The 22,606-nt window shown below is 47.6% G+C and overlaps 1 protein-coding gene across 1 annotated transcript in view; it reads right to left on the reverse strand.

Annotated features, from left to right (window-relative positions):
• Window positions 1-22,606, reverse strand: part of SMPD3 (sphingomyelin phosphodiesterase 3) — a 78,511-nt gene that overhangs the window by 44,320 nt on the left and 11,585 nt on the right. The gene's annotated exons all lie outside the window — the stretch shown is intronic.

Here is a 22,606-nt window from a genome sequence, read left to right on the forward strand (position 1 = left end):
GAGGCGGCCTATAACTCTGTGTGTGTTGAGGGGTGAGTGGTGGACACAAAGATGAGCTCCTTGGCTTCCCTGGTGCTTTACCCAGGAAGCTTCTCAGGACTGGGGTTCCTGTAAACTTCTGGGGCCCTGTTGTAACCACATCTAAGCAGTGTTTCCCTCTGTCTCACCTTTCTTTCCTTCTCTTGCCACCAAACCTGCACACAGTCTTGGGACCAGCTAAGACAGTGGCCACGCCAAGCAGCCACCAGCCACAGCGAGTGGGGCTGACTCCAGCTCTTTGCCCTTTCCAGAGCTATTTGGGCCATTGGCTGAACTGCTGGAGGTCTCTCAGTCCCTCTTTTGATGTTTGTGACACTCATGGGAGGCTCCATACATAGGAGGTGACCAGGGTGGTGCCGGTTTATGGACTTGAACTTTGGACCAACAACAGTGCAGCGGGTGGTGCTTCTGTCTCTGTTTTACTTTCTAATTGGGGAGGAGACTAGGGTTAGTTGCCAGGGAGCTTGGAGTCCATATGTTGGAAGAACCCCAGGGCCTTCTGAGTTCTCACACTGTCCCTTCCTCATTGCTGTTATCTGGGATGTTGGCTGCACCCATGACTCCCTCCTAGAACCCCAAGTCCCTGTGAATGAGAAATGCACACCACCACCCTCTGCATAGTGGAGGTGGGGTGGAGTTGTCAGACAGACCCGGCTGTCTGGTGCCAGCTCAGGGACACTTGCCAAATCAACTTCCCTAAACCAGCTTCTTCACCCAGGAAGCTGGCCTGAGCCAGTAAGCAGGGCCGGGGAGTGTGCAGTGACCCGCAGTCTGCAGTGTCCCGCTGCTCGCTCCAGCCGCCTCCCCACAGCTGCCTTGCTGGCCTGCTGGTGCCCTGTGGCTTGTCAGCGAGACAAGCCCACCCAGTGTCCCCACAGTGAGCGCCCACTTGGCTGGAGGAAAACTAAAAATAAAACTGTATAAACTGAGCTTCAGAAGATGAAAAAAGTTGTAGATGAGAGATTGGTGATGAGTAATTTAACCAAGCCGATGTAAATCTAAATATAACCATCTGATATAAAAAGACTTGCACTAAATTTTTAAAGCCAAGATCTTTCCTAGGGTGAGAGACTTCACTTTCCTGATGGGGACATGCTCCCCAAAAGGCAAGTGGGGACAACAAAGAGTGACCTCGAGTCTGTATCACACACCCCTCCTGGCAGTTCGGTGCCTCCAGCACCTCCCTCTGCCTGCACTGTCCTGCAGATCAGTTTGGAATCAGTCCCTGACTGTCCCATGTTAGTGGCCGCTGGCACAGGGACCTGAGGCTTGAGCTCACTCAAAGGTGGTGTCAACTGGGATTCAGTGTCTTTTTTGGGGATAAGGAAACTAGAGCAGGGAACCTACCCATGTGAAGTCTAGAAGAGCTTTCCTGATTGGGGCAGGGGGCTTCTGTGGGAACAAGAGGTGAACCAAAGGTCAGAGCCAGTCAATCTATGGGGCTGGTGTAGGCCTGTCCTGGAGGAAACTACTGCTGCCACCATCGAGACAGGGAGAGGCTCCAGTGGAAGGCCCTTGAGTCAGGCACTGACTGATGTTCCGGGGCCAGACCTGAGTCTTGGAGTCGGGGTGATCCCGCCGGAACTTGCATTGGGGGCTCAGCCACTGTGAGGGGTATAGTCAGTGCCTGGGGAACCTTTTGCCTTAACACCCACAGGAAGCATTTTTGTCTTCTTTTGGAGACAGCATCTTCCTTCCTGCATGGCCTGAGAAGGGAGGCAGAGTGGGGCTTCATTTCCCTAACAGCAACTGATTGATTCCCCCCAAAGGTCTGTTCCCCATATGTCTTCTCGTACCTCTCGAGGTTGGTTTGTTTTGTTTTGGGGCCACGCCCAGCTGTGTGTGAAAACTCAGTGAGATAGCCCACGTGTTCTGCGCCTGTCTTGAGAACAGCATGTTTCTGGCCCTCCCTAGGAGCACACAGAGTCAGAGCTGACTGGGCTCCTCTGTCATGGCCAGCGCTGCCAGGTGCCCATCTTCAGTACTGGCTGGCATGTTCACTTGGGTAATAGTGACAGTCATAAAGAAGTCCAGCCCCTTCCTGAGAGGAGCCTCATGGCAATCCTTAAGCCGGTGTAGGGAATCTGGAGTAGGGAAGGGAGTGGACTTTAGGGCCACATTTTCTGGGCTTGTACCCGCCCCCCCCCTTCAGTGGAGACATGGAGCCACTTGGTTTCTGGGTATCAGGGCTCTCCCCTCTGGAAAATGGGGCTGAGGGTAGCTAGTTACTGGACCACCCTTACATGAGAGTGTGGCACAGGGTAAGGATCTTACTGACTGTGACTGTTGTTAGGTGTTTCTGTGATACCTGGGATAAAAATCCAAGGCCCAGTTTACATGAGGCATGTGTTCTGCCACCGAGCTAACTCCCACTTCTCCTGTTTTGTTTTGTTTTTTTCCTTCTTACTTCCAATATTCTATTTTTTTTATTTGTTTGTTTTGAGGCCACATCCAATGGTACTCAGGGTTTACTCCTGGTTCCATATTAAGAAATTACTCTTAGCAGAGTTGGGGAACCATATGGGTTGTTGAGGATCAAAATGGCCACATGCAAGGCAAATAACCTGACTGCTGGGCTATTGCTCTGGCCCCCATTTTGAATATTCTTAACTGTAGACAAGCCTTTTGTGCAGTTAAATAATTTGAATCTCAGTTCTCACATAGTTACCCTGCTTGGAAGATAAAAAAAAATGGGGCTCAGAGAGGTGAAGAGACTGGCCCCTTGATACCCAGCTCCAACTGGAGCCTGCTGCCCCCTCTGCCTGGCTAAGCCCAGAAGGGTTGACCAGTGCAGCCACTCAGGATGAAGTGGGTGACGGCTGCACTACCTGGCAGGGCAGAGGCGCTGTCTTCACTAATGATGCATGAGAGGTGACAGTGAGGGGAGAGCCGTGGTGCCCAAGCAGGCCTGCCTGCTCCAGCGCAGCCGCTTTGGAAGCCACAGATCAGGACTGCTCTTCAAATCAAATCACAGTTAACTGCCTGGCTGCATCCATTGTTCTGTGCACAAGGCAGTTGGCCCACAGGCCACCCCACTTGGTGCTGTGGCGATGATTAATAAGGATCTTCTGTGAGCATCCAAGTCCTCTCAGCTGAGACCTCAGAGCACTTTGTAAGCATTAATTAAGCTTCAGGGCAGTGGCTCAGGTGGTGGGGGCCCAAGATCTACTTTTTCTTTCGATGATGCAGGAATTGGGCAGGTCAGTCCCTCATTCCACCTGATTGGCCCCCCAGTAGGGCGTTCTCCATTCCAATAGTTCTGCCCAAATAATTTGCAGAGAAAAGACTTCCTTGGTTGTCCTTCCAGACATGTGGAGAATAGCCAGCCCTGAGTACTGGGACAAAAAATGCCATGGCCAGCCCCTACCTGGTACCCCTCAGCAGCACCCTAAGGCTCATGTAGCTCACAGTCTGGGCCCTACCAACATGCCAGAGCCTAGAGCTCCTGTACCTGTGACTTTTGGGGTCTGACCTGTCCCTGTGAGACCAACCTCATGGGGCCCTTAATCTTTTGAAAAAAAGTTTTGGTGAGGGGCCACACCCAGTGATGCTGAGGACTTACTCATGGCTCTGCACTCAGGGATCACTCCTGGAGGTGCTCAGAGGACTGTATGGAGTATCAGAGGTAGAACCCAGGCCAGCCATGTTTAAGGCAAGTGACCTCCCCTCTATACTATCACTCTGGCTCACAGACCCCTCTTCTCCCCCAGCTCTGCCCTTTGACACCTGCCACCAGCTTTCTGTGTATCTCGGACACCGTGTTTGTGGAGAGGCCAGATGAGACCAACCATTCTAAGTAAGGTGCGGGCCTTCCATCAAAGGAAAGAAAGGCCAGGCAGACTTGAGGTTTCCAGCATATGTAGGAGGGGCACAACTAGATTGATGCTCAGGGATCCACATTCATGGGGACATGGTATAGGTGAGTAGGGAGGCCAGAAGCCATGAACCAGGGGAGCATGGATGGGGCTGGAGTTGGCAATGATAGCAGGGTAGCAAGGAGGAGCTAGCATTTACTAGCTGGAGGCAGGCAGGAGAGAAAAGGAAGAGCCATAACTAGAACCCAGACTCTTCCATCTACCCTGAGGGCAGTAGCAGCTTCTGTTATCTATTAGGCTTATGAAACTTGTGACCCAGTGGGCCATGTCAGAAAAGGCCCTGTGAGGTCAAAAAACTACACCTAAACCCCACTCTTTGACTCACAAGCAGGAGCCACCCTTTCTGGCTGAGACCTGTGACTATTACCTTGTACTGGTGACAAAAAAACCTGTAGGAGTGATTAGGCTGGAGCTTTCCTGTAGAGGGACCATCCCAGATGGTCCAGGAGGGCCCCATATAATTGTGGATGTACCAGCACACTACAGAAGCAGGTGGGCATGATGTCCCAGCCAGGTGGCCACAGGCAGGGAGCAGAAGGACCTGCATACTCTAGGAAGGACAAGGGGGATAGGTCCCCTGGTGCTTCCAGAGGGAACAGCAGCAGCCAACACTTTGGTTTTAGCTCAGTGAAACTTATTTTGAACTTCTGACCCCCACCCCCCAAATAGCAAGACCATGAGTTTCTCAGCATTATGGGGCACTGCAGAAATCCTAGGTAGGAGAAGCAAAAATCAGCCTCTCTATGGGGTCACAGGGAAACCAGAGACACTGGGTCCGGCCTGCATTAGGGACCTCAAGCAGGTACTTGGGTGAGACCAAGGGTGATTCCTAGAGAGAAGCCTGATTGCAGGGGCAGAGGCAGGAACACAAGCAACAGTTTGTTGTCCTAGAAGCACAGGTTTGAATAGAGACAACTGGTGGCAAGAATTTCTGTCAAGTGCAGAGGCTTTCTGAGGGTTTGGGGAAGATGGGGAGAGAATTCCCCCTTAGCTGATACCCAGATATCCAGAGCTGAGATGACTACAAATTGCTTCCTGTGCAAGCATCTTTCTAAACTCCAAGGAGCTGCTGTGAACCCCACCTCCCATTCCTTGGGCTCCTTCCTGGGGATCCTGTCACAGCCACCCCTGTTCCCTTGTTAAAAGAAAAGGGTTGGGGGCCGGGCGGTGGCGCTGGAGGTAAGGTGCCTGCCTTACCTGCGCTAGCCTAGGAGACGGACCGCGGTTCGATCCCCCGGTGTCCCATATGGTCCCCCAAGCCAGGAGCGACTTCTGAGCGCATAGCCAGGAGTAACCCCTGAGCGTTACCGGGTGTGGCCCAAAAACCAAAAAAAAAAAAAAAGAAAAGGGTTGGAGATAGACTCTCTGAGGAGCATTTCAGACTACAGTGTTGGGTTCTCTGTGAAAGGAATGTTCCCTTAATCTTTGCATGTATATAAGGTCCCGCCCGGACCTTTCACAGTTATAGTTCACGGCCACACAGTTGTGTGTGTGTGTGTGTGTGTGTTTATGTGTGTCTATCGCAGCACATTCATTTACTATCAAGGTCACAGGCTCATTCATCGTCATGGCCACCTAGGAGGCAAGTACTGATCTCACCCCATTTTCCCGTGGAAATGGGTGTTCTGAGCAGGAATGTGGTTGGTTTCAGTTGGGTGGTAGCGCAACTTAGACTTCTTAGACTGCTAGCACAGAGGGAGTGTTTGGTCGTCCAGTTCAACCCTATTCTGTACCTTCCCTATGTGAGGCAAAAAACTATACTTGGAACAATACTGGGAGTTGCCAGCAAACTGGCCAGATCTGATCCCTGCCCACCTCATCTCTGCTTCAGGCCTGGATGTGGGGTCTTGGTTCACCCCACTTTTTATCCACCACCAAGAACAACCCAAGCCAGGCATCATTGTAGGCTCTGCGGGGATCTCTAGGGAACAGACTGACATAGATGAAGCAAGTTACGGAGGCTTGCGTGGGTGGCTCTGGAGTTCCACACTGGTAGAGGGGGTGCTGCAGAAGTCACTGGAGTGTTGACATCCAGCAGAGCAGCATGGCAGAGAGGGAATATGGAGGCCCCAGAGGAACTGGGCTGGTCACAAGGGTGGTGGAGGTGCAGGTGATCTAAAGAGAGGATAAGAGGTCCAGGGTTGCTGGAACTAGGGTTGGGGAGAATGTGTAGACCATGTCGTCCCTGCATAAAGACAGACTTTCTGGGTGTTGCCTACCTCACTAGCTCCTCTCATTGCATTTAGAGGAGACAGCAGAGTTCTGGCTGAGGCCATTATGGTTCCAGCCTGTGGTGGGGGCTGGGTGTGGCCAGCACAGACAGTCATGCCAGGGCCTAGGGTTAGTACTGCCCAGCCTCCCTGTCTTGGCTTCTTCCCTCTTCTTCCCCCTTCCTGGTCTTCTTCACCCAGGAGTATTTAGTGTCTTCATTTATTCTACAGATGCTACCCGGGGCTTTGAATCCTGAGACTTTCCCATAAAAACATGGTATTATGGGGGCTTGAGAGAGAAACATTACCAAAGATCCTTGAGGCTGTCCAGAGCATCAGTGCTGTGGGCCAGGGGTCTGTGAAGCAGCTGGGCTAGGTTCCCTGTGACCCCAGTAAAGTGACTTCCTGCTATATACAGCCTCCAGTAGAGGCAGGCAGAGAAGCCACAGCCCGGTGTAGCTGAAAGGAAGAGGAAAAAGCCACACGCAAATCACAGCTCCATGCCTGCCCCCCACATGCACAGTAGCTTGGCCTGCAAAGCTATTGTAAATGAAGGAAACATTATTAAGGAAATGGTCCCTAATAAAACATGCAGGAACCTCACTGGAAGGTAGAGAGAAGTCTGGACCTCAGCTAACTAGAAGATACCATATCCCACATTGTTAGCGAGTGAGGCTGCCTCAGGCCAGACTCCCAACCTCTGCCATCTGGTGTGGGGTTGGTAGTTTTCTGTGTGAAACTCAGGTCTCTCTGGAGGTGCTTTGGAGTCAAGGCTGGACAGTGGTGATGAAGGGAGACCACTGAAGAGGTGGCTTGGGTAAAGGATTTTGTGGAAGAGCTTCATGCCTGGAGGAGCTCCCCAGCTAGGTGCAGAGTCCACAGAAAGAGGCAAAGAAAGAAAGAGCAGGAAACTATGGAAGACAAAGTTTCCTTCTTGCCCAGTAATGTCCTCAGGGTTCTGGAGAGACAGTATAGGTATGGTGCTTGCCTTGCATGTGGCTGGCCTGGGTTTGATCTCTGACATCCCATATAGTCTCTTGAGCACCAAAAGGTTAATCCCTGAGTATTGCTAGGTGTGACCCAAAACTAAAACAGAATGTCCTTGGTTCCTGAGTCCTAGAGCAAGAGTAGGAGCAGGTTCCCCTGAAAACCATGACAGGCTCATGACAGCCTTCATAAGTCATTGATGGTAGGCCTGTAGGGAAAGGAAAGCCTAGAAGGGGTAGCAGGAAGCCTCCAAACCAGGAGACTCTGAGGCCCACAGAAACATCAAATGCTTTAATTCCTCCCCTTAGGGGAGCTGACCTGCCTGCTGCATGAAAAGTCTTGTATTCCCAAAGTTTCTGCTTTATCCTGCACAAAGCCTAGCAAGTACAGGGTGCTTAGGGGACAATGAATGTTTGGATTTGACCAGAAAGGAAACCGGGAGCCCTGGTGATGGCCATGGACCATATTTTTCCATAAGAAAATAAACTTCAGAGAGTAAAACAAAGGTGAAAATAAAGTAGCTCTATTTTAGGCCAAGTCATCTATTGCACTATTAATAATCCTGCCCCACTTTTGCAAAGTGCGCTGCATCCTTCTGAACAGAAGTCTAGGTCAGGCACTTGGTCAACATGTTGGGCATGTGTCTGCTAAGGTTTAGCACAGGACCAGGCCCTCTGGGTGGCAGCTACAGGTGCACACACAGGGAAGTGTTGATTTCATAGCTGCATCTGATCTTTGGCACTGCCACGCACAATATTATTATGGGAGTGAACACTGGAAGAAGAGGAAATCAAAAGTGGTGAGTGCATTGGCCAGGGTCATACTGATAGTTCATGATTATACCAACAAGTTCCTGTTGCCTCCCATGATAACATTATGCTGATTGTCATCAGCTCATGCCTACTGCCTAGGCCCTATAGAAGTGACTCTTTGAGTGGTCTAAGTGATTGCATGGTGGGTAGGGCGCTTGCCTTGAATGCAGATGACTCAGGTTCCATCCATGGCACTCCATAAGGTCCTCTGAGCCTGCCAGGAATGATCCCTGAGTGGAGAGCCAGGAGTAAGCCCTGAGTACAGCTGGGTGTGATCTCAAAACAAACAAAGCAAAGCAAAATGAAAAGTCACTTATTGATAGAAGTTGCCAGAGGTAACTGCTGAATAAGGAGAGACAGACTTCAGAAAACTGTGAAACGATGAAAAGCTCTTAACAACTGATTTAAAATCAATATGGCAAGGAAACTACTCTCCCTATAAGAAGTGTCCCTCAGGCCAAGGGACAGATCTATGTTCTTCATTGCACTTCTTTTTAGTCCTGACTATGCACATGTGTTTATTTAACACCCTTGGATAGACTTGTACTGTTCTATAGTTTTTATGTATTTATTTATTTATTTATTTATTTATTTTTAAATAAATTTATTTATTTATTTATTTTTAAATAAACTTCTTTTCTTTATTTAAACATCTTGATTACATATATGATTGTGATTAGGTTTCAGTCATGTAAAGAACACCTCCTTCACCAGTGCAACATTCCCACCACCAATGTCCCAAATCTCCCTCCATCCCACCCCACCCCCACCTGTACTCCAAACAGGCTTTCCAGTTCCCTCATTCATTCACATGATTATGGTAGTTCTCTGTGTAGTTATTTCTATAACTGCACTCACCACTCTTTGTGGTGAGCATCATGAAGTGAGCTGGAAGTTCCAGCCCTCCTCTCATTGTCTCTGAGGATTGTTGCAAAAATGACTTTTATTTTTCTTAAAACCCATAGATGAGTGAGACTATTCTGCATCTCTCTCTCTCTCTCCCTCTGACTTATTGAGACCATTGTTAGTTACAAGTCTTTCACAGTTGTACTTTAGGTATATAGAGAGTGAATTAGGGCCATTCCCACCACCAGTGTTGACCTCCCTCCATCATAGTTTCCCCACATGCATCCTATACCTCTAACTTTAGCCTCTCTTAGTTCCTTTTGTGTATAGCTTGTTATAGTTTAGGTCTCTCTCTCTCTCTCTCTCTCTTTCTCTTTTTTTTTTTTAGGCCACACCCTGTGATACTCAGGGGTTATGCTTGTCTATGTGCTCAGAAATTGCTCCTGGCTCAGGACACCATATGGGACACTGGGGATCAAATCTTGGTCTATCCTGGATCTGCTACATGCAAGGTGAATACTCTACCACTGTGCTATCGCTCTAGCCCAAAGTTTGGGTCTCTTGATTCTTTTTTTTTTTTTTTTTGGTTTTTGGGCCACGCCCGGTGACGCTCAGGGGTTACTCCTGGCTATGCGGTCAGAAGTCGCTCCTGGCTTGGGGGACCATATGGGACGCCGGGGGATCGAACCGCGGTCCGTCCTAGGCTAGCGCAGGCAAGGCAGGCACCTTACCTCTAGCGCCACCGCCCGGCCCCAGGTCTCTTGATTCTATTGTTAATTGACTTTGGCTTGAGCATTTAGATCTGGCCTTTTTTTTTTTTTTTTTCTCACTCAGAGCTCCTGAAATCACTTGGCCCCTGGGTCTCAACCATAGTTTTTAATAACAAGGACAACTTCACTTCTGGACAGCTTTTCTCTGCCAGATCTTTAGAATTTCTCCTGTAATCCTCCCCTAAGCCCACTTGGAGAAATATGATTATTATTATTTTATAAAGGAGGTTGAAACTTCCAAGACTCATGCAGATTGCAGTTTTCAGATCGGACATTATTTTGTTTGTTTTGGGGCCACACCTGGTGATGCTCAGGGGTTACTTCTGGCTATGTGCTCAGAAATTACTCTTGGCTCGGGGGACCATATGGGATGCCAGAGATTGAACCCAGGTCCGTTCGAAGTCAGCTGCATGCAAGGCAAACACCCCACTAATGTGTAATCCCTCCCGCTCCAGATCGGAGATTTTAGTTATTATTTCTTTATTATTATTAGTTTGGTTTTTAGGCCACAGTGGTGCTCATGGCTTACTCTTAAATCTTACTTCAGGTGGCGCTCAGGGGACCACATGGGAGCTGGGAATCGAACCTTGTTACTTGCAAGGCAACACCCACCTGCTGTCCTATCACTTTGGCCCAGATCAGAAATTTTAAGTTTATATAATTTTTTTTAAAAGATGGTCTTCCTACTTCCTACTGCCATCTGACTTGAGATAAAAAGAAGAGTAGAAGAGAGGGATGCATTCAGTGAAAGAATCAGGACCCTAAATTTTTTGTTTACTTGTTTTTGGTCACACCCGGTGGCGTTCAGGGGTTACTCCTGGCTCTGTGCTCAGAAATCACCTCTGGCAGGCTCAGTGGACCAAATGGAATGCTGGGTATTGAACCCAGGTCCGTCCTGGGTCATTCACATATCGCTGTGCTATCAATCTGGCCCCGACCTAAACTATTTTCAAGTTTGAGGCAGCATGGTAGCTGGAAGTAGCACTTCCTGCATTGACGAGATTGTTCTGTAGCTGCTCTTCCCATATGGTAACCACTAGCCACACTGGCTATAGAATAGTTGAAATGTGGCTACTGCTTGCTGTACTGGGACCTAGTGACAGAGGCAAAAGCCATCAGGGTGATTTGGGGTATAACATTTTGCACTTGGGTTACAGGATTGGGATGGGGATTTAAAAATGTCTAGGGCCCTGTCATGCTGTAAACAAGTGGGTGAGGCAATTGCAGTTACCTCTAGATGTGGGAGCTGACAGTCACATTAAACTAGAGAAAAGGAAGGTATGGTGTAGGCAGGGCAGAGAGGAGATGAGGGGCCTGGAAAGTAGGGGCTGGTACAAGACATGTTTACCTGAGCACCTAGTCCCTGTTTCCTTTCGCTAAAACCCCAGAAAGGCAAGGAAAAGACCAGGCCTTCATGGAGGGAAGCTCTTAATGCCAGTTAATGGGCCTCCTCTGAGGAAGCAGTGTCCTGTCCTTCCATCTGTACTCTAGGCTGGTGCACTTATATCTTCCTTTGTCTGCTCCCTGTTCCTTTGTTTGCTTTGGAGCAGCTTGTGCCTCATCCTATGAGCAGGGAGATAAACATCACCGTGGAGACAAACTCACTTGACTCTGCTTAAAGTGGCTAACAGCCCGTGATTTTCCAGCTCGAAGGCCCTTTGGCTTTTGTGAGCATCTCTTGAGAAGCTCTGGCCAGCTTCTCAAGGAAAGGAAGCAGAGGACAGCCAGGAGTGTGAGTTCAGAAAGACCCAAGACTGGTCATCAGACAGCTGCATGGATGACACACTCAGACAGAACAGTCACACAGAAAAACCCTCAGCGGCCACTCTGCCTCTGGAGTACTGACTATCTCTAGCCACTATCCCGGCGTTAGCGACTAGATACAGCAGCTAAAGGCCTAAATAATTTTCTGTGCCTAATTGCAGACAGAGATGAAAGGGTGAACTTGGGGGTTGTCAAGAGGCAGTCCCCCAGGTCCTCATATCACAGAGCCACCCTCTGTGCCTGGGCCTAGGCTGAGGGTTGGGGTGGGTGAGACTATTGGAAAGAGTAAGGCCGACAGGGACAGAGGCTGGCAGGGTGGTGAGTGCAGAGCCCTCAGAGGAGCCTGTAAGCAGATCCACAGTCACATCAGGCAGCAATGGCTGTTTTGAGCCACTAGTCATGTCTGATCATGCCAGGGGAGAACCTCAGTGATGTCACCAAAGCAGGCTGCCTCGGTGGAGATAACCCCTTTCTGAAGTGGGCACATTTAATGCCATGGATAAGGCTCAGCTCTGCCCAAGCTTCCCCCGACACTTTCAGGGCTGCATGACCAGAGATCTGGGCTTCAGTGTGGGCCAACCCAGTTCCTGCCTGCCTTCCTGCTGCCACAATGGCTCCATTTGGGCAGGACGCTGGACTTGAGTTGATGGGCCTGCCAGGGGGCTGGTTGGTAGTCTGCTTGAGCATGTTTGTTCTGAAAAACTCAATGAGCCGTATCCTAGAAACTCTTCCTGGCAAGACACATGTGCTGGGCTGGATTTTCCAAGAAGATCTGGGGAGAGGGGAGAAGATGGGGGGAGGAATTGGCCTCAAAGCTACTGCACTTATTCCAGGAGAACCATGATATCCCAGAAGAAAAAAGGAGATTGGGGTTTTGCAGGACAGTTCCTGTGGATCCTCCACCCTGACTCTGGTGTGGTGTTGAGTTGGACAGGCCTAGTGACCTGTCCATTGTCCTTATCAGCAGCAAGATGCTTAAAAGCCCTTTGGAATCTTATTAAGCTCATTAAATCTTTCCTGTTCCTTTTCCAAGCAAAGAAAGTGAGGACCAGGAGTGGAAGCTTCCCAGATCAAAGCAGCAGATTTAGTGATGTGAGAGGGGAGGAGAGTCTGTCTAACTTCCCAGTGAGGACGGGAGTTCATAGTGGGGCATGAGCACTTGGAGAGGACTATACTCATGTCAGTGCAGAAGTTGGTCCTCTCCTCTCATTCCCCTGCATGGGCCCCTATTCCCCCCTCCTTCCTTCTCTCCCTCCCTCCACTCTGGCCCAAATGCAGAAACATATTTTCCAGAGACAGCACTTAGGTTGGTGCGAATATCCAATGCAGATGCTTTCTGCTGCCTCCCAGTCATGCTTTTTATCCATTGCAATTCCAGGGCCACGAATTGTTGTTCCATGGCAAGAATCAATTTCATAGATGTCAGTGAACTAAGAGGAGGACTAATTTGGACTCTGAGGCTGAGCATGACAGCTATTTTGGGTCAAGACCATATTTAACTTTGAATGTATTCTGACTTACCCAGCCTTTCCCTGGTAAGCCTCTGATCCTTTTTTTTTTTTTTTTGGTTTGGTTTTGGGCCATACCTGGTGGTGCTCATGCTTAATCCTGGTTCTGAACTAAGGAATCACTCTTGATGGGCTCCAGGCATCATATGGGACACCAGGGATTGAATCTGGGTCAACTGTATGCAAGGCAAATGCCCTCCCCACCTGCTGTACTATCACCCTGACTCCATCTCTAATTTTTTCCCCTCACTCCATTCCCTACCTCATTTCCCACTCACCTTTTTTCCTTCTTTCTTATTCCTCTCCCATCCTTTCCTCCCATGCCCAAGATGGTACCGAGAACCCCATATGTGCAGGAAATGTGCTCTTACAGCTAAGCCTAGCCCCAGCCCTCCTATGCTTTCATTCTGTGTTCAGCACACTGAGTTTGGCTTATCCTCACTGAGTGTGAGGATACCATAAGCTGATTTTCTGTTTTAGAAACCTTTCCCCCCCAACATACCTATGTTCTTTGTTAAAACACACACACACACACATACACACACACACACACACACACTCTATAGAAGAGCATTTGGAAATACGCTGGGAAGAATCAAATGTTATTGGGCCCTGGAACTTCCTTGGGACCCTGTGTGATGACTGAGCTAGGAACTCACTTTATAGTCTGTTTAGGCAATTAATGTTAGATATGTCTCTGTGTGGCCTTTGAGTCTTCAAGAGCATCATTTATAGTGGCTGCAGAATGTCATGTCGAGTGGATAGACACACATTATTTAATCATTTGCCTTCTGTGCAGTTATTGCTGAAGCCAAGTCACCTGACCCAGTTTTGGAGCAAAATGCGTATTTGCCATTTCAGTCCATGGAGTTACAAAAGGGGCAGGGGCAGAATTCAACTGCATTTATTTGTGAAATACATGTTAAATGCCCACTACATGCAAGACACTCTAATAGGGAGAGGATAGAGAGAGTAAGAAAGTGTGGCCTGGAGCTGGAGAGACAGTCCAGCATACTTGTCTTGCATATGGCTGAGTTGGGTTTGACTCCCAGCACTCCATATGGTCCCCAAGTGCAGAGCCAGGAGTAATCCCTGAGCACCACCAGATGTGGTGTCTTATACCCCCAAAATGTGTTCTTAGTTACCAGATACTTTGAGTTTTGCTGAGGCTCAGAAATAGGCCCAAGGCTTATACAATGAGGGAGATGTCAGAGCTCCTGGTCACAAGGGAAGTTATGATGTGTCTGGCAATGAGAAAATAGATTTTTTTCAACTGATTGGAACTTGTGTTTTAGACATTAGTATCTCTCCTTTATTTGATAATAGGTATTAAAGTTGGAGACTTAATTTACCAAATGACATATTCTTTTGTTTTGTTTTGGGCCACACCCATTTGATGCTCAGGGGTTACTCCTGGCTAAGCGCTCAGAAATCGCCCCTGGCTTGGGGGGACCATATGGGATGCCGGGGGATCGAACAGCGGTCCTTCCTTGGCTAGTGCTTGCAAGGCAGACACCTTACCTCTAGTGCCACCTCTCCGGCCCCCTAAATGACATATTCCAAACTCAGAAAGTAAGTACAGGGGCTGGAGAGATAGCACAGTGGTAAGGCATTTGTCTTGCATGCGGCCAATACAGGACAGACCCCAGTTTGAATCCCAGCACCCCATATGGTCCCCCAAGCCTGCCAGGAGCGACTTCTGAGTGCAGAGCCAGGAGTAACTCCTGAGCGCCGCCGGGTGTGACCCAAAAACCAAACCAAACCAAAACAAAGCAGAAAGCAAGTACAATGAGCGAGAGCTAGTCTCAAAAGCAGCTGACTCTGGTCTGATAATCCCTTGGCACTAAATATGGTCCCTTGAGCACCTGTAGGAGTGATCCATGAGCATGGAGCCAGGAGCCAATAAGTTATGTTTGCTTCTAGAGATTCTAGGAGCTTTTCCTCTGACCACTTACTTCTCTGCCATTTCCCTGCCTTCTGATGGGAGGAGAATGTAAGGACAGAGCAGCTGGATGAGTGGAAACCTGTAGATGATGTTTTTCTTCTGCATAGACTCCCATCTATCATGTGCACAGGCAGGAGAATAACACTATCTGTTGTGTTTACCGAGCTTGTGCTGCAAGGTAGATAGATACTAGAGTGGCACTTTATATAAGAAGACATACATGGGCTTCTTTACAGCAGTAATTTATTGTTGCATTTCTTTTCTTCACTTTTAAGAAGAGCAGTTTGCAAATCAAGGAGTGATTTGCTAGAGGTTACTTAGGTAATCTCTCTTCTTCAAAACCAAATAGCTGCAAAGTATTTCAAGAAACCCATTTTTCCAAAGAGTCTCATGCCTCTTTTTTGCCTTTCAAAATAAAATGGTAACTGGGTAGCAATCCAGACCTGGGAATGCAAGAGAAATTATATGTAATACTTTTAAAAGACTCTCTTAAAGCAATTTACTTTACAATGAGAGTATGTACTTTAGCTGAAATTGATAAGAATATATGTTTTGAGTTAGTACTTAAGTTTATTTTTGTCATTTTCCAAAAGAAACGTTACCTTTAAATTAACAAACCACATCAGTGATCTAAAACCCTGATCTCATCCTTACTTTTTTTTTTTTTTTTTTTTTTGCTAGTAAATTATAGACTTGGGAGTATTTACAGACTTTCTACTTTGGCTTGAAAAGCAGGATGCTTTGACCGGAAACCATAGCCACCTCACAATGTAACACCCCCCCTCCCAGCTCAGCGGGGACTTCCATGGTCTGGCAGCTAGAAGTGGGGGTGGTGGGATGGGCAGGAGAGAAATGTGAGGGACCTGGGATAAGTGTTTTCTGGATCAGAGAAGCCTGTGCTGGGTTTTTACAGTATGACTGATGTTGGAGCAGTAATCTATAAGACTACTGCTCCAAAAAGGGAAAAAAAAAAAAAGACTACTGCTCCAATCCTAGGTGAGAGTCCTTGAAACTCTGTGATGAGTTCTGTACTGTGGATCAGCTTTGGGAGTCACCATCCTATGAGGAAGGGTAGGTCAGATAGGAACAAAAATGCAGAAGTGAAGGACGAGATGGGAGCTGAGTTGGGAAAACATGCAGAAAACATCACTAGTCTGAGTTCCAGAAGAGGGCCTGCTGGCATTTCTGTCTGCTGGTTTTGTTTTTGTTTTTGTTTTGTTTTGTTAAATGTGTCCCAGATATGGAACTGGGGAGATGCTCAAGTGGTAGAGCACAAGCTAGCTGGTGCGAGGTCCTGAGCTTGATCCCTGGTGTCACATATCCCCTGAGCAGTACAGAAATCTCATTGTCCCAGTCCTGCAGGTGCCCCCTAATTTTTTGTTTTTGTTTTTGTTTTTGGGCCACACCCGGCGGTGCTCAGGGGCTACTCCTGGCTGTCTGCTCAGAAATAGCTCCTGGCAGGCACGGGGGACCATATGGGACACCGGGATTCGAACCAACCACCTTTGGTCCTAGATCGGTTTCTTGCAAGGCAAACGCCACTGTGCTATCTCTCCGGGCCCCTAATTTTTTTTTACCCAAACTTTAGAAACGATTAATTCAAGGGGGGAAATTATAAGACCATGGAGTTGCTGTGTCTCTTTACAGAAAAGAAAAAGAAGACAAAAATAAAATCATAGAGGGCTGAAGAGATAGCACAGCAAGTAGGGTGCTTCCCTTGCATGTGGCTGACCCAGGTTCAATCCCCAGCATCCCATATAGTATCACAAGCCTTAACAGCAGGTATCCTTGAGCATAGAGTCAGGAGTAAGACCTTTTGGCTGCCCCACATCTATACACACAAAAAAATCATAGAATATGACCTGACCATTAAGGAATGTTTGGAAGAAAGAAATTAATGGGGGGCTGGAGAGATAGCATGAAGGTAGGGCATTTGCCTTGCATGAGAAGGACAGTGGTTTGAATCCCGGCATCCCATATGGTCCCCCGAGCCTGCCGGGGGCAATTTCTGAGTGCAGAGCCAGGAGTAACCCCTGAGCGCTGCAGGTGTGACACCCCCCCAAAAAAAAGAAAGAAATTAATGCCTAAATTCCAGTCTCTTGTAAACAGTCTCTTGTAAATGCTAACATTTGGTATGTCTTTCAATGGTTTTAAATGCATTTTCCGTGGCTTAGGATTTTAAAAACTAATTACAGTCTTGTGTGTGTATCTATATTTGTACACAATTTAACATTTATCTTGCAGATATTAGTCTATAATGGTTTTCTTATTAAATTTGTATGGGTGGTACTAGAGTCAAACCCAGGTCTTCACAGATCAAATTCAGAGCTTTATCACTGAGTCATAGCTCCTGCCTTATAATGTGTGTGTGTGTGTGTGTGTGTGTGTGTGTGTGAGTGTCTGTGTGTGTGTGTGTGTGTGTTTACAACAAGGCAAACATCAGACTGGCAAAAAATTCAGAACACATACCTCTTATTTAAGGTTTAAAACTCTTTGTGTGTGTGTGTGGTGTCAGAGATAATTCATTACTTTAGTCTTCTAGACTATTCCTCCTTTAGTTACTTGATGGCAGCAGCTGGGAGTAGTGTGTAAATTTATTTACACAACTGTCTTCCTCTTGCATTTCTAATGGTAACAGGTTTTGCCTCGAGTATTTTGATGCTAAAATACTGAGTGTACAAATGTTCAGAACAGTTCTGCTTTCACAATTACTCCTATGAATATAAAATTACCCTTTTAATCCTGCCTGATGTTGCTTACTGTCTTCAATTGTGCTTTGTCTGGTAGAGCCACTCACGCTTTTTCTATTGTTTGCATTTACCTGGTATAGCTTTGCCAACCTTGGAGTCGTTTTTATTTTAGGTCAGCCTCTTGCAATAATTTAATCAGGGAGCCTTTGTCCTTTAATGGAGAACTGTTCAATGCTTATATCTATTGTCATCACCATTTGCAGTGGCCCCCCTATCCTCTGGATCCTGTTTTCTGCATTTCCTTTCTTTCTTGGTTTCTGAGCCATAGCTGATTATTTCTTTTTATTGTTTGCAGTGATTTGGAAGGGAGACATCTTGTTTCTCACTCCACTGCTTTGCCCTCCTATTGCCTTCAACAAATGCGTTCATTTGTGTCTGTGTTTGGTTTTAAAGCAGCCTTGCTTATCCCACCCAGGCTGGTCCTTCTCATCTCTGTTGGTGGAGGTGATATGAGCTGCAGACAAATTTCACAAGACTGCTGTGGATTTTTCTTTGTTTGCTACTCCTGATAGTTGCCTCAGTGCTTCCTGTGAGGTGAAAGCCCTGTTCAGAGGGGGTTGTATTTGGTGATGGGAAGGAAAGTGTCCTCAATGCTGCCTGGGCATCCCCAGGAATTGGCTCCTACTGGTTCTTGGTTTAGTAAAGTAGACTGGGTCATCAGGTCATAGCTATCAGGGGTGATCTCTGCAGAAAGCTGGTTTCAGAGGTGAGGGGGTAGGTGGGTACAGGGAAGCTTAGCTGGTGAAGTCTGACTTCAGCCTAGACATGGGGTTCAATTGTGAGATTTCTGGACCCACATGAATGATTTTTAAATGTGCCTTTTTTTAAGGACTTGTAAACAGAGGCTTTTTTAGTGCCTCCATTTGTCTTCTCTATTAGCCAGGTATTGCTCTAATGTATTAGATATTAAAACTCTCTCTATAGGGTAATTAACTGCTTTAAACAATTTGTTTAAACTTAAACACTCCTTTTCATTTATGCAAGCCATTTACTTCTCTATCTCCTGTAACACAAGAGGGCCCAGTTCTGGGAGGGCACTGCCCTGTGCATAGACACTGGGGAGAGCCAGGGCCCAGAAAGGCTGGTTAGGGCTGCTGGGGAAGATGGAGCATCAGAGCTCCAGAAGGTCTCCTGAGACACAGGCCAGGTGGGCTAAGCCAGATTCCTGCCCTTTTCTGTTATCTTCACTGAGATAATGACTGACATACAACAGGCTGACTGCCCACCAGTGACACACATACATATTGTTAAATGGTTACTGCCAGGCTTCATTTTCTGGAGGCTGAGGAAGCATTGGGCTGATGTGCCACCAGGGATCCTTTGTTTGCAGGGCCAGGTCATCCAGCCAGAGAATAGCCTGAGGTCAGGTCTGCTGGCAAGTCAGTGGACGATCCCACATCTTTGACTTCAGATGAACTGCCAGACTACTGGGGAGCATGGTGAAGCCAAGTAGTGATTTTTAAGCACTAAACCATTTCCACCAGACACCCAAAGCTGATACCTCCTAAATAAGTCCCTCTGGTCCCAGCATTTGGCTGATCCTTTGGGGCACAGAGGCTTAGCATCCTCCTGGGCTAGACAGGCAGGTGCAGAGGAGTCCCAGGACTGCCATGAGCCAGACCTGGGCATTGGAGATCAAGATCATCATTCAAATCTCCAGGCTGCTCCAGGCCCAAAGACTCTAGCCACTACCAAGCCCTCAGAGCCCCAGATGAGGAAACTGAGGACTGGAGATACGGATAATACATTTAGAGTCAATCAGCAGGCCAATTCCAGTTCACTAGAGGATCTTGACAGTTCCCAACCATTTCCGTTTCTCTTTCTATGTGTATTGGTGTTTACGCTGTGACTCACTGTTAAAACTGGGCCCATAGGCTACACTGATTTGGTCTTACTAAATAGGTTACCCCTTATGATCAATTAATTTAGAGCCATGTTCTTCTGAAGGTGTTACTGAAAACCCCTTTGCTTAACTGACAATGCCTGTGGAAAACCTGGCATTTGCACCACACACTTACTGGCAACCCTATTGCAACTAGTTCGTTCTGCAGGCACAGGGTCTCACGAGAGGGTCTTTCAATATAAAAGAACATTTCTTCTGAATATATGCAGCACTTTGCTGAAATTCACCAGCTTTTGCCCACTTTCACACTCCTACTCCAGATTCCATAGTTGAACCTCCTCAGACCTAACTTGTGATAAGGCTGAGAGTCTGGGACCCTAATTTGACCCGCCAGCAGAGCTACATTATTCTAGAGCAGTGGTCGGCAAGCCATGGCTCACGAGCCACATGTGGCTCTTTACACTTTTTTAATCAGGCTCTTCTGTGTGCTAGGTGGCTGCTCCAGGAGTCAGGACTCCGCTCCTAGCCTCTGTCAGTGCGCGCCCTGTGTGGCTCTCAAAATAAATTTCAATCGTGGTTTTTGGCGAGATTTGGCTCAGTTGAAAATAAAGGTTGCCCACCACTGTTCTAGAGGAAGTTGGGAAGCACCAAGTGTCATCATCAGGAGGTGGCCATGTTCACTCCTGAAAAGTTGCACTTTTCCTGCCACACATGCTGTGTTCAGTTTAGGGTGTAGACTAGCTCCCTAAAACTGGGGGCTTGATCTCATTCTCTTCTTCAGTGCTGGACATCAGACCTGACACAGTGGGTACCAGAGACCTGAGCAAGTGGTGAATACCTGCTGGGCAGCCTGCTGTGTGCTAGGCCCTGTGCTGAGGGCTGACCTCAGGACTTTCTGAGAACTACAGGGGAGCACGTTGGGGTGTCTGAGTGATCAAGGAAAAGGCACCTGAAGGGTGACATTGCTCTACACTAACGACAGCTTTACTTGATGGCACTCATCATCCTAAATACCCAGGCCTTTGTCGTTAAGTGTTTACGTTTCCTGATCTTACTTTACATTTTATCATTTTAGCAGGTTTGGGGGTCACACATGATGTTGCTCAGATGTTGTCTCTGGCTCTCTCTGCTCAGGAGTCACCCCTAATGGAACTCAGAACTATGTGATACTAGGAATTCTAATTTGGGTTGGCTGCTTTCGAGGTAATTGCTTTACCTCCTGTCCTATCTCTCCAGTCCTCCCAATTTGATTTGGAGCCTCAGAAATCACCATTTCACTGCTCAGTGTGTGCTGGTGCAGATTAGTTATTCCAGGGGTCAATGATCATATACACCCTTAACATTTTATTATCAAAGATTTTTCCTTTATCATGAGTGCTGTGTCTATGATTACTAGGGACTTTTTCCTGGACAGCCTGTCAATTTTTTTCTGGTGTGTTATCTGTGTATTATCCTCCCAGAACTGTGGAGGGCCTTAGAAATCCTCAGATGACTTTCCAGAGAAAACACAGTCCTTGAGCCTGGAAATCATACTTGCACCCAACCCAGGTTCTCCATGCACTATACAAAGCATGGCTGAGTGCAGCCCTATAGGCCACTCAAATACTGCTGGGTGCCAGACACCTCTAACACTGCAGGGATGACCCACATGTTCTATCACCATGGGGCCCCGACACCATAACAGCCTTGGGATCTTTCTTGCACTAAACAGATGACCCTGCTGGCTGAGAATCACTGGTGCCCCGCCCCAAACATAAACAAAAACAAACAGAAAAGCAAAAGAAACACAGTCCCATGATCTCTTTCATCTAACATCTTGCACTTCAAAACTCCTTTATTGTTTAAGAGATGCTCTGCTGGCCGGGAAAGCTGCCTCTTCACTACCTCCTGTCCTCCACAGAACTGCAGGTGCTCCTGGAAGAAGCCACCTCCGGCCTTCTCCCTCCCTGCCTGTGTTTCCTGTTGTTTCTAGGCACATAGCCAGGGAGAGAAACCGGCTGGTCAGCTGTGATGATACCCATTAGAAAACAGATTTTCCTTCTAACCAGACTGAGGAGAATGGGGTCTGTTCACCAGTCCCTGCAGTTTGCAAAGACATTTGTAGACTTAAATTCAAGATGGTAAATCCAGAAAAATCTCCTACCATGAAATGAGCCCTCTGTATGGGAGAGGGCCATTGCTGATGGTTTTCTGCATCCATGAAAGCTGTGGGGTCTGTAGTGACCCTGAACTCATGCACTCACATCAGTCTAGGAGGGAGAGACTGAAGGGTGTCACTGGATCTCATGGACTAAAAGGTGGGAGTCCATGCTGAGCTTTGGGAACTGCTGCACTTGATTCCTGGACTTCAGGATAACCCCTATACCTTCCTTATGACAGACATTCCATTCTTTTCTTTCAGCTTCCCAAATGGTCCTCAGGGGGCCCAGAGCCATCTTGGGGATACTCAACTAGTTGATCCAATGGTTCTGTGCTCAGAACCTGCAGTGCTGCAGGCCACAAGGCCATACTATTTGGTGTTCAGGGGCTTCCTTGCTATGTGTAGTGGGGTCAAAAGGTGCCAGGGTTTGAACTTGTGTCTGTCTCTCTTCTCTGGTCATTTACTCTTTATTGCCTTAACTTTTGTGAAGACCAAGTATCAGAAAAATGTGTGGCCATCCTTAGAAAAGCAGAGACTGATGGGTATGCTGGGCCATGGTGCCATCTGCCTTACCTCCAAGCACTTTGTTCTCCATACGCTAGAGGAGAAGTGTGTCCAAATCCTGTGAGGTGCTCCCTATGGGGTTTTCAGATTTCACATCCCTGCCTTCATTGAGAGCAAATCTTTCTCTTGAAGCACCATGATTTATAGTATTGTTAAGGATAGCTTCATGCCTTGTTCCCACACCACGCCCTCCACCATTGTCTCAGGGGGCCCCTCCTGCCCACTCCCATCTTGCAGAGTTACACAGAAAGAATCGGGCCTTCTTGAATGTCTTTTTCCTAGTGGCATCATCCTCTCCATTGTAGGGTACCCAGGACACCCCATTGGCATTCCCAACTGTGTTCACCTAATTCACCCCCTACCCTGCCTCCCTTTGAGAGCTGCTCTATATTATATATACACCCTGAAAAGAAGAGCTTTTCACTAGCTACAGCAAACTTATCCTGTTATCATTCAAAGTAAGTTACCAGAGTCCTGCTGAGCTTGTACCAGGAAGACAGGGATCACAGTCAGTAGGAGTAGGCCTGGCAATTAGCTTGCCAGGTTCAGAGCC

Source organism: Suncus etruscus, chromosome 14 (genome assembly GCF_024139225.1).
Source record: "Suncus etruscus isolate mSunEtr1 chromosome 14, mSunEtr1.pri.cur, whole genome shotgun sequence".
Taxonomy (NCBI): Eukaryota; Metazoa; Chordata; class Mammalia; order Eulipotyphla; family Soricidae; genus Suncus; species Suncus etruscus.